Source organism: Dioscorea cayenensis, chromosome 9 (assembly GCF_009730915.1).
Source record: "Dioscorea cayenensis subsp. rotundata cultivar TDr96_F1 chromosome 9, TDr96_F1_v2_PseudoChromosome.rev07_lg8_w22 25.fasta, whole genome shotgun sequence".
Classification (NCBI taxonomy): Eukaryota; Viridiplantae; Streptophyta; class Magnoliopsida; order Dioscoreales; family Dioscoreaceae; genus Dioscorea; species Dioscorea cayenensis.
In genome coordinates, this window is record NC_052479.1 from 21436978 (window position 1) to 21450417 (window position 13440).

General features: G+C 35.9%; 1 long non-coding RNA gene across 1 annotated transcript; it reads left to right on the forward strand.

The window, feature by feature from the left end:
• Nucleotides 1-1453: 1453 nt before the first annotated feature.
• On the forward strand, nucleotides 1454-11637 carry LOC120268259. Its single transcript, XR_005538891.1, has 3 exons — nucleotides 1454-1583; nucleotides 3446-3552; nucleotides 11499-11637. It is a non-coding gene; the product is annotated as an uncharacterized LOC120268259 (long non-coding RNA).
• The last annotated feature ends 1803 nt before the right edge of the window (nucleotides 11638-13440 follow it).

The following is a 13440-nucleotide window of genomic DNA, read 5'->3' on the forward strand; positions in this document are numbered from 1 at the left end:
AACATAATCAATTATTAAATCAAAGTTTATTGCAATCTTAAAATGATAATAATAAATTATAAGAACTATTGATATCAAATTCAACATTAATTTAATTTGCTTAAACATAAATATAAAAAACAAAAAAGCCAATGGGATGAGTTGGATGTATATATGAAGTCATCTGAGACCAAGACAAATTAGTTGGACATTAGTATTATTGTTGTTATTATTATTATTATTATTATTATTGTTGTTGTTGTTGTTGTTGTTGTTGTTATTCTCATTATTATTATTATTATTATTATTATTATTATTATTATTATTATTATTATTATTATTATTATTATTATTGTTGTTGTTGTTGTTGTTGTTGTTGTTATTGTTATTATTATTATTATTATTATTATTATTAACATTATAATGAAAAGCTGATTGAACAACCTCATAGTCTATTAACATTATAAATAAAGACAACATTAATATATTTTTATCTTTTCAAAATTTTGTTTCTCATTATTTTTTTATTTCTAACCGCCTAATTCATTGTAAATTTTCACATTTGTTTTGGTAGTTCAAAGAATCTGTCAATATTGTTGAAAAGTTAACATAACAATTATTAAATCAAAGTTTATTGCAATCTTAAAATGATAATAATAAATTATAAGAACTATTAATATCAAATTCAACATTAATTTAATTTGCTTAAACATAAATATAAAAAACAAAAAAGCCAATGGGATGAGTTGGATGTATATATGAAGTCATCTGAGACCAAGACAAATTAGTTGGACATTAGTATTATTGTTATTATTATTATTATTATTATTATTATTATTATTATTGTTGTTGTTGTTGTTGTTATTGTTGTTGTTGTTGTTGTTGTTGTTGTTGTTGTTGTTGTTATTCTCATTATTATTATTATTATTATTATTATTATTATTATTATTATTATTATTCTGGTTATTGTTGTTATTGTTATTGTTATTATTATTATTATTATTATTAACATTATAATGAAAAGCTGATTGAACAACCTCATAGTCTATTAACATTATAAATAAAGACAACATTAATATATTTTTATCTTTTCAAAAATTTGTTTCTCATTATTTTTTTATTTCTAACCGCCTAATTCATTGTAAATTTTCACATTTGTTTTGGTAGTTCAAAGAATCATCAATATTGAATTAAATATAATTATATCGATCAATAATTTAATATTATAATTAAAAATAGTTTAATATAACTATTCATATTTTTCATCACATCTAATAAATTAAAAACTAACAAATAACAAAAATTAAATATCTAAACTATTTATTAAATGTGCAAGAGTTGCAATATGCTCTTCAATATAATATAAAAAGTCTTATTTCACTTAAAATCTATTTTTATATATAAAAAGTTAAAATAAATATATTTCCTTTCTTAAACTTTGGCCCTCTTTCAATATTTGGTCTCCTCTTGCTCATTGCTCTCCAAAATCTAGGGTTTTCAATCTCTCATCCCCATTGTGTTGCTTTTGCTCCCGGATCTCTTTAATAGTCTTCTATTTTTCAATTTTGGTCTAAAGTTTACTTACGAAATTGTCAACCTTTGAGGTACTTCTTTGAGTCTTTTTTTTTAATTTTTACCCAAATTATTTCATGCCTTCGCTGCCTCACCACTTTTGGATTCCTGTTCACAAGATGCCATTATATGCTTAAAATTATTTAGTTTTCTGGTTTGTTAATGCTTATGTTAATCCTATTTTGTTAATGTTTTAAAATGTTTTGCTGTTCACTTTTGGATTCCTGTTCACGAGATGCCTGCCAAGTGTTTGCTTAAATGCCAACATTTCTCACTGCACAAACATTGACAGGTTTAAGTCACAAATTTGTCTTCATACTCTTAGATTTTAGTTTGACTCACATATTTTATATTCTATATTGTGATGTAGAATGAGGAGTGATGGTGGTTGGTCCTATCTATAATAATGTTAATGTTTGTGGGCCATAATCATATAATAATGTTAATGTTTGTGGTCTAAAAATAGTTTCATACCTTGTCTGTAGAAGCAATAAGCATTTCATTTATGAGTTAAGTATTAGAAGTATGTTATTTTACCTACAGTTTAAAATATGAATACTGTTATTGTATTCATATTCACCGGCTTGCTTTCTTAGTGTTTCTTAGTGTTGGTGTAGTGTTCCTATGGTGGTTCTTGTCTATTCTTTTCTTTTGCTCAGAAGAAGTTATGTGTTTCATACAATCATGGGACTTTCTCAGTGTGTCTACTTTGAGAGAAGACAAAGAAATGGTTTCTTTTGATTGCTCATCAAGATGGGATGATTGTCATTTTTCTGCTACAAGCTTTAGAATCAATATGTAATTGTTGTACTATTTTTTACTTCAAGGTCTGAGCAATAGTACTTCACTTTGAGCTCAAAAAGTAAATTCACTTGTAGTTTCACTTGTAGTTTCACTTGTAGTTTCTTAGACAAGTAGCTGCTCAAAAAGTAAATTCACATGTTGGCCTTTTTGACTTTTATTATTCATCTACTTTACATGGACGTGTTAGCTTCTGTAAATATTCTACCTATAGGAACAAAGAGCTCCATGTAATATTATGATAGTGGAAAGGAAGAGAATTAATATTTAAAATTATTCCATTCACTCTAGAATTGGGCGAGAGGACGTTATATTAAGTTACAAACAAATTTGCGGATGGGTTACCGGTGTTTGGATTTGGAGAATAACTTTTATCCACACCTTATTAGAGATAGAGAGAGAAATAGGTAGGACGAGTTGAGGATGAGAAGAAGTAGATGGTAGTTTAGAAATTTTATTATATATATAACATGTAAATAGTGATATTAATTTTAAAAAATAAGATGATCATAATGAATCAATCCATTGTTGTTGCTCCGTATGTCTAGATACATTTAATATTCTAATTAACATATAACTTTAGTATTATATATATACATGTGTAAAATAAATTAAGTAGAAATATATTTTTATTTTATAATATTAATCAATACCATTTTTTTATTTAAATTACAAGGGTCCTCATCAAACCTAGTAAACTCTTTTCTTGTCTATCTTTCTAGGTCCCTAAAATTTAAAAATAGAACCTTTTTTTTTCTTTCTCACTATCACACCACATCTTTCTATCTGTCTTCTGGATATCAAAGATATAATATATATATCTCACAAAAACAAAGAATGGGCCCTATCTTTCATTAATTATTCTTGCCACCTGTCTCATTTGAGCCCAACTACTAACCTTTTTGATTTGCTTTTTCTCCATGCAATTAGACACATTAAAAAAAAATAAATTCTATTTTATGCCAATCCCTGTGCAGATATAACAAAATGGAGATATAAAATATGTAGTGTTTTAATGGGCCCCACCTTTATTTCTAACTTTAAGGAGGCAAGGCAAGAATACATGCTAAGAATACCTTTACTTGGAATTCAGGAACCAGTAAGAGAGATTTTTCACTGAGATTTGTTACCTTTGTATCATCAAGACAACGGTTGCATTTAAGCTTCATTAGTGCAGAACATCCTCTTTTCCATTCCAAGGTTAGTTTTCTTCACTTTATCGAATGTACCATTTCTTTGTCCATTCCAAGGTTTGTTGGCTCATTAATTTTCTTTGTTCTTCTCACTTTTCCTTTACTTGTAGGACTGGTTTTAAATATATTAAATAGAAACAAATATTTTAATCTCTCATTGATTAATAAATGATCTAACTTTAGCCACACTCACCTTTGTTGAAACAAATATTTTAATCCCTCATTGAGCACTACATTTTTTATATAATATTTTTATATTCTTCTTGTTTGTTAAGTTAAACATTACATTACTTCTTTAGTTGTTTTGGGAGGAACTGACATTTTAATTTATGATCTCATACTTGAAAAAACATGTGAGTGTCTCAATTTTTTTTGTTTATTAATTATATATATTTATAACAATTTATTACTTTTTGAATCTATAGAAACATGGATAACAGTTGGATGCATGCTAGAAAATGGTCACCTCAATATGTTGAAGGGGTGAAGAGTTTTATTTAATTTGTGGAAGAGAAATTGGGTAGTCATTGTGATATTCAATGCCCATGTATAGATTGCTTGAATGTGTATAAACATTTACTGCTTAGAGGGATTGATAAATTCTACACGAAATGGATTCATCATGGAGAGCCGTCTAACTATACATATGGAAGACATGATGGGAATGAAAATGATCTTGATGCCAATGACATGTCTTACAACGATAGGGAAGAAGATGGTGGTATCAATGACGTGTTAGATGATTTTGGTAATTTTATTGATCATTTGGAGAGTGCAAGTGACAACGGTGTTTTTGTCAACCACACAATGCCAGATGATGCATTTGGGAAACTGTTAAAAGAAGCTCAACAATGGCTTTACCCTGAATGCTCACAATTTTCACAATTGTCATTTATTGTGAACTTGCTCCATTTAAAGGTTTATAATAAATGGAGCAACAAATCATTTGACATGTTACTTGAATTGTTGAAAGTTGCTTTGCCTGAACCCAATACACTACCTACGTCATATTATGATGCAAAAAATTTATTGCGAGACTTGGGTTTAGGGTATACATCTATTCATACATGCAAATATGATTGTATATTGTACTGGAAAGATACTGCAGATCGGGAAGATTGTCCTATTTGTGGCACAACAAGATGGAAAATTAATGATGAAAAAGGGAAGAAGGTTCCTCATAAAGTGTTGCGATATTTTCCTGTCATACCAAGGTTGCAGAGGTTGTTTATGTCACAAAGAAGATTGCTACTGATATGAGATGGCATAAAGAAAAACGCGTTGATAGTGATACTGTCATGCAACATCCAGCTGATTCAATGGCTTGGAAGCACTTAGATACGGAATTCCCATGGTTTGCAGAAGATTGTCGAAACGTCCGCCTTGGGTTAGCAACATATGGATTTAATCCATTTGGTAACATGAGCAGTATCTATAGTATGTGGCCCGTAATTTTGACACCCTATAATTTTCCACCATGGAAGTGTATGAAAGAGCCACTTTTTCTGTTGTCTTTGCTTATTCCAGGACCTACTACAACTGGTAAAGACATTGATGTATACATGCAACCCTTAGTAGATGTGACACGTCCAAATATGCGTGTAAACCGCAAGTGCCCGGGTGTCGAAGTAATAATTACCCCGGTGAGTGGGTAGTCGAATCCACAGAGAACGGAAGTATTAGTATTAACCAATTCTTAGTTATCTAGTTGAAATCAATGGATATAATGAAATGAACTAATTGAAAGAGAATTAATAAGCAAGCAAACGAGCAAGAAAACAATTAAGGAGATTTCAATCAATAAAGATGAGGTACCTGGGCAATGCTACCACTAGGATCTAACATGAAGCTCACGATTCACTAAATGCTTCTAAACCAAGTCTAATGAGTCGAGGTAATCCAAGAACAACCGGCCCTTGCTTCCAAGCCACCGGTACTAGTCCCCTACAAGGTCCCGACGGAGAAATCGCTCAATCTCAACACCTCACACCCCTATATGACCGCAATACGCTCTAGGGACACCTAAGAGTGAAACCGATTCCTAAGGATAGATCCAACCCTAATTCTCGGCGAAAGATCTCTAACCCCCTACAAGGTCCCGACGGAGAAATCTCTCAATCTCACGCCTCACACCAAATATGGTTGCATAGAGTTTAGGGAATACGGAGATAGAAAACACTCAATCGGAAGGGAGAGGGGACACTCCACTATCTCATGACTCACCCTCTCAACCCTCATTAACCTTAATGTTCTAACTCTAATGGAGACCTCTCTCACATCAAAGTAACAAATCATGCAAATCCAATCAACCACAAGGATTAATTAAACAAGCAAGCAATGGGAATATAAGGTTAAAACTCAAATCAACTTGAATTAATAGAAACATAAAACAAATCATTACAAAAACATAAATCCTAGGGTTCACATGCCCAAACACCTACTAAGGTTTAGCCCTCCATGGAGCAAATTACAAAACAATGATTATTACAATGAAAAGCAATGAAAACTATGAAGTAAAACCCCCTTAAATTCGTGATGATGGCCTTGATGGGTCGCCCAACGTCTTGAAGAATCCTTCTCCGAAGCTAGGTCGCCAAAGGCTCCCTCTTTGCTACGATGGAGAGAAGATCGATCAAAGTTGGTGATGGACGCCCACCAATATCGCCAAAGACCTCCTCCAAAACCCTAGCCACCTTGTTTTCAAAGTGCTCCCAAAAACCCTCGCCAAAAGTCAATCAAAAATAGGGCAAACGGCCTATTTAAAGCCCAAAACCACGCCTGTCACGTGCCCTCATGCGCCCTTGTCGATTTTCCACGCGGCCGAGTGGGATGCAGAAATTTCCACGCGAGCGCGTGGAATTTCCGCACGGGCGAGTGAACAGTAATTTTACTACAATACCGCTATAGTGAAATTGCTACAATATTTTTCACAAAACGCGAACCAAACACTCTTCTCTTGAGGCCACATGTCCGGGCACACGTCCATGTGGTAAGCTATAGAACTTTTCTTTGTCGACATATCTTTGAGAGGTCTTGCAATCTTCACAAAGAGAAAAAACATGAAGATGTGGCTGCCTTTGTGCCCTTCCAACTAGTGAATTGACTTGAATCTTCTTGGAAGTTGGCACACATCTCCATGTTTATGAACTCCTCTCGTGTCTTGGTCCTTGAATTGAACAAGAACTCCCAACATTGTGTCTTTATAGCCTATCTTTGCTTCCTTTTTACTCTTCAAGGCATTCACAACCTATATGCATAAAAGAGCACCAAATACACAATATGAGACATAAACCATGGTAAAATTGATGCTCAATGTATGTAAAACATATATAAAAATATGTCTACTCAAGCACTTATCAAACTCCCCCACACTTAAGTCTTTGCTTGTCCTCAAGCAAAATTAAACATTAAACTCATGGAAAGAAAAGAGAAGTGCTTGGCCTTAGGTTCACCAAAAGAGTACAAGAATAAAATTCTACATTCATGGAGAGAGTCAAAACACTAGACAAAACAATCAATGCTCTAGCAAACAATCCAATAAAAATTGAAAGTGATAAAATCCGAATGCGTGTGTGTGTGAAAAACTCAACTCATGTCACACTATGTCCACTACCAAGTTCTTATTAACATGGGACTTATTTATAAACAAAAAGAATAGGTAGTAGCTTCACACAACCTCCAAGGTAGCCCTTTCCCAAGATGCCTCCCTAGTGGCTTTCACACTTTAGAGGTGGTAGCTCTTTCTACCAAGGATGGTAGCTTTCACGCATCCCATGAGATAGCTCTTTCTCTCATTAGGGCATAACAAGTATCCGACTTATGAGAGTAGCTACATACATCATGGGTGGTAGCTCTTTCCACCCCCTATGTACAAACAACAAACAATTTCCAATTCCTTTTTTTTTCAAATTTTTCTGATTTTTTTTCAAATAAAAACTAGCACACTAAAGTCCCAAACATAATGAACTAGAGTCTTCATAGGTCTAATGAGTGAGAAAAGTGCACAAAGAGCAATCGGACAAAAATATTCAATAAAATTGGATGAAAACTAGAGCATGATAAAATCCATGTTTATAACCTCCAAAAACTAAGAATTAAACTCTTAACCCTAAGGTGAACCTTCATTGGCAACAAGAGCATGCTCATGAAAACACAAGTAAAGGTCATGTATAAGGTGAACCCTCCCCCACACTTAAGATGTACATTGTCCTCAATGTACGCATGCAAGCACAATAAAAATAATAACAATGGAAGTATAATGTGTGTGGGAATGCAATTACCCTGAACTCCTCATTAATCGGTTGGTGAAGTCTAACTCATGGGCTTGTTGTATGGGTTGTCAAGCTCACATGACTATGTGACAACATCACATGATCATGTTTATGACTAAAACACCATCCACCTCACTCTCAAGGCCATTTGCACGGAATATAAGGGGTTCAGTGAAGCTTAACAAAATGTAAAAGAAAATACGAGTTCAGACAAATAACATAATAGAGCATATACTCGCATAAAAGGAAGACAAGAAGATAACTCTCAGAAGGTGAAGCCTTTCTGAGTACAAAAGTCTAAATACTACGAACAAAGCAACTAAGAGCAAGAAACTAAAATAACGGTCTCATGAGTGTAACGCCTCAAGCGTCAGTAGCTGGAGCTGGTGCTGGTGCTGGCACAGAAGTGGAGGAGACCTCCTCGTCAAGAGTCTGCTGAATACGATCAAGACGCTCTAGAATCCATGCCTGGTTCTCAAGAATGGTAGCAACGGTAGCCTCGAGTTGAGCCAGGCGCTCGTGAACTCGAGGGGAAGATGACTCAAGATCGGCTGATGCTGCCGGGGCTGCCTCGGTAACTATGGGCTCAGCTGCAGGTGGTGCCTCTGTAGCCTCAGCAGGCTCCTCATCGTCCCCAGATGACGATTCTACTAGTGCATATCCGCCCGAGCCTGTACGTAGCACAATGCCCATCAAACGGAGAGTAGCCAAACCCAATGGTGCCAGAGTACTGACTCTCTCCTCGCCTCTGACCGAACGGATAAGACCCATCTTGAACATAAGACGAGTGATGTAGGGTCCTGCAAACAATGCTCCCAATCGCAAGTACTCACTCTGATGACGAAAGTAGTCGGCAACCACATATCCTAAGTAGAGAGGGACTCCATGGGCCATGGAGTGGAGGTACAAAAGATCTGTCCTGCGAAGTGAACCAGTACCATCCCCCAACCTGTCACGGACCTGCTAAGAACAACAAGGATGTACCTGTGCGCCGGTCGAGTAAGCAATGACGCCTTAGACTGACCTGTGGAATACTGACGACCACCACATAGATCATGGAAGACCTGGCCCAGAGTGAGATTATAAGGATAATCGGTGAGGAGCTCAGTGTACTCGATAGTATTAGCGTAGGTCTGATTGTATAATCCGAGATATATCGAGAACTGGGTCAAAGACATCCTTTGCGGCTGACCGAAAACGCGGAAACGAATGGTATTAGGAACATCAAAACTGATATCAACTGAGTCACGATCAAAAGAAAATGAGACAAGAACTTCCAAGGTAATATCTCGCCTGACGGGCTCCTGAATGGAGAATAAACAGTCCCAACCTTCAACACTAACAAGTGCTCTGACCTCCTCAGCAAGACCAATGTCCTCTAGTGCATCCAAGTCGATAAAACACGTCTGTCCAACCTTCAGGCGCTGGAGACTCTCAAACCGCTGCTGATGAACGGGGTCAGGAAATTCGATTACCGGTGGTGGGGACGGCTCCCTATCATGGCGAGAACATTTCTGGGGTAACCTCTTGGTCAATGGTGTCATAATCTGCGAAGAAAGCACTTAAAAACATCAGTTCGGCATGAATATAGTAAAACTGGGCACCACATGCGCAAGAACTGAGCGGGGAAAAACAGGGCCAATCGGGCTTTTTCCAGTCCCACGCGGGCGTGGAAAAGCCACGCCCACGCTGAGCGCGTGGCTCGGGCCGAGGCGCCCAGCGCTCGCGCTGGGCGCTGCGCTGCACGCGCTGATGGCCCGCGGCCACGCCGTGCGCGCCTAGCCACGCGGCGCATGGCGGGCCCTAGGCACGCCGCTGCCGCGCCCAGCGCTGCTCTCACCGCGGGCTCACGCGCCCACGTGGCCTTGTGGCCAATGCGCGGCCAACCCACGCGGTGGCGTGTGCAAGCCACGCGACCGCGTGGGTGCCGGACTCTGGAGTTTTTGCCGTAATTGGGCTCCTACGCCTCACACAAATCATTCTCATACATTGAACAAGTGTCTAGCATGATTACCTATGAGAACTATCATCAAAATACCATGAAAACTCCATGAAAATGACATTGAAGAACATGGAAAGGGGAGAAGGGAGTGAAGGCTTACCGGAGTGAATCGAAGAAGAAAACTTGGTGTAAACTCCGGCAAATTACCTCTAATCCTCCAAAGAGTTGAAAACAATTGGTTTTAGAGATTAAAAATTGAGTTTTATAGGAGTGGAAGGTGGAAGATGAAAGGGTTCTTTGAAAATAGAAGATGATGAATAGTGCCCTTTCATATTCTTATTGGCACATGGGGGTGTGGATTTTCCACACCCCGCTGGTACTCGTATACGCACAGCGTGAAAAATTCCACACGGCCATGTGGATCGCAAAAATTTCGCAGATAATCCATAGAGTGCCCGAAACTCCAAATTAATACCAATTTTTCAACATTAAACATCAAATTCACCCTAAACCATGTTATTCACATAAACAACAATTCAAATCACCAAAAAAATTCCACGAAAACACCAGCGGTCAACAAAATTAATCAAGATACACACTCATGAATTTATTTCTGCAGAATTTAAATTTTGAGTCTAAAAACTAATTAAAAACTTGGGTTGCCTCCTCAAGAAGCGCTTGTTTAACGTCACTTAGCTTGACGTACCTGTTTTTACCTCATGGTGACTCATAAAGATGAAAACCCTCTTTCCTAGCAACCTCCACACATGATGGACAGAAATTCTTCATACTCAAGGAGAAATTTTTTACTATGTTACCGAATGAGGGAATGTCACGCTCTTCCTTTGTGTGTTTGTCCCCAAGTGTGTTGGAGTACTTTCGGTGGCGACGTCTCGACCTCTTGACTCGGTGAAAAATCTGTTTCAAAAATCCTCCTTGAGGTTGTTCATTAAGGACTTGTTTTTCACAATTGGTTGTGTCCTCCTCCTTAATGTCCGGCCACACCTCATATGGATTTGGATTGAGAAATTCCTGCAGGTACTCATCAGAAATCTCATCATTGACATCAAAAAAATAACAAGTATCATCAAAGTCAAGAGAGTGCTTCATTGCTTCGGCGAGATGGTATGTGATCTTTTCTTCTCCAATGCGTAATGTCATCTCGCCTCCATCCATGTCAATGAGAGCCTTGGAGGTTCTCAAGAAGGGTCTTCCTAGAATTAATGGAACCTCCGCATCTTCATCGACATCTAACACAACAAAATCTGCAGGAAAAATATACTTGTCAACCTTTACCAAAACATCTTCAATTATACCTCGAGGATGATGAACGGAGCGATCAGCCAGCTGTAAAGTCATGTGGGTTGGCCGTGGCTCTCCTAACCCCAATTTCTGAAACAAAGTGTACGACATGACATTAATACTAGCTCCCAAATCGGCTAAAGCTTTTTCTTCCCCCAAACCTCCGATTGCACAAGGTATGATAAAGCATCCCGGATCTTTCATTTTGTTTGGCAGATTTTTCTGAAGCATTGCCGAACAATTCCCTTCTAACACCACAGCCACACTTTCTTCCATCTTCCTCTTGTTGGTCAAGAGGTCCTTCAAGCTTTTTTTGTGTTGTTTAAAGTTGTATGAATACATTTTAGTTATAATGATACCTTTTATGAATATGTTATGATGATCACAAGCTTATTTTTTTAATTATTGTAATGTGTTCACTTCTTATAATTCTTGTAGAAATATGGCTCCAAGACGTCTGCGAAGTATTAAAGCTTCAAAAGTTTCTCAATTGAGTAGTTTGCAAAGAGAGGAAAGAATTATTGATTCACAACAACATGTGTCATTGCCTATGGATCCATCGGTCTCATCTACACAACCACCATCTAATGCTTCACTTCAAGTTGGTTCTTCTGGTAATTTTTATTTTATATTTACATTGAGTTGGTGTGATTAGTATATAATTGAGATTGTTTATTTGATGTTGACTTCATTTGTTTTTTGTATCTTTATTTTATTTCATAGCTTCTAGTGTGACGAAAAAAATTGTAGAGGTAAGACACGGGGTTGTAATTTGCAAAAAATGGTGAATTCATCAAAGAATAGGCTTCCTATTCATATAGACGTGGACCAAGGTAGACTATTGGATGCAGTACAATCCGCAAAGCTATCAAATGAAATAGGTATTATTTCCCGAACTTATTTGCCTTGTCCACGATCAATCAAAAAGCTTGACTGGGAGGAGCACATTAAACCGGCATTTGATCGTCTTGGGGTATGGTTTATATTATTAAGATATGTAGTTTTATATATTCTTATGTTAACAAATTTCTTTGTTTTTTGTTGACGAATCCAAGGATAGCTGATTGTATTGTTGACATACTTAAAAATAGAATTAGAGATCATCTCAATCATTAAAGAAGTACTATTTTAACTTTTCAAGCAATGAAGATGCAAAAAGGAAGAAACCCAATGAGTTTATTACTCAAGAGAATTGGGAGGATTTATGTGATTATTGGAACAATGATAAAACTAAGGTACATGGCATCTTATTATTAATGATTACCAATAATAGTTTTTTCTATTATTTTGATGTCAATAATCTATTAAACTTATTTTTTTTTTAAAGGAAAAGGCTGAAAAAGCAAAAGTTAGTAGATCATATATGAAGACACCTCACAATCAAGGATCCAAATCCTTCGTTGTTGTTTGTCATGAGCTTGTAAAGATACGAACTTAATCTTTAATCTTATTTAATATGGAATTTATACATAGTTACTTCATTTTTTTTAAAATAAAATAGATGAGGAAAGATGATGAAACCGGAGAGCAACATGATTGTCATAGGATTGAATTGTACAAAAGCACACACTATAAAGAAGGAAAAGGAAGGACTTCACCGGAAGCAAATGCTAATTATGCTAGTTTATCAACTTATCTATATGGATTTTCATTTAAATTTTTTAAATTTTTATGTCCACTCATTATTATAATTTTCAGTGTGCAATGCAACAAAAGTTACAAAAGGCAATTGATGAAAATCAAGATTTTGATGTTGACAAAATTTGTGATGAGGTTCTAGGCAATCGATCCGGTTATGTTAAGGGATTAGGTTATTAGGTTATGGTCCAAAACCAAATGCTTGAAGATGTGGACATGCTAAATCCATTAAAGATCTTGAAGAAGAAAAAAATATATGGAAAGAAAGATATGAAGCTGAAGTTCGTGAAAATGAAAGAAATAGAGCTCAGTTGTGAAAACATGACAAAATGTTAAGTCAAATAATGGGAGCTAAATATGATGAGTATGACGAAAATAGTCAAAGTTATTATTATGTAATTACATTTATTACAATGTGTTGTAACTAAGTAAAGGTTTTTGACATTCATTGTCCTTATTGTGCAGTGAAGATGAACAAGGAGATCATTCAGCTTGAGTATTATATGGTTGTTGCATTCTTTAAAGTTTGTCATATATTTATCAATTTATTTGTGCATTACAAAATTGTTTTGAAAGTAACATTTGAATTGAGACCTAAGGCTTCAATTTTCTAACTTAAATATCTAATACGGTTGATAACCTTTTTTAATTTCTAATTTTATTGCAGGAAGTTAGGTGTTGTTAATGAAGAAGTGGTTCACAAATTGGCATGGGTTATTCTCTTTGATGATACAAGTGATGG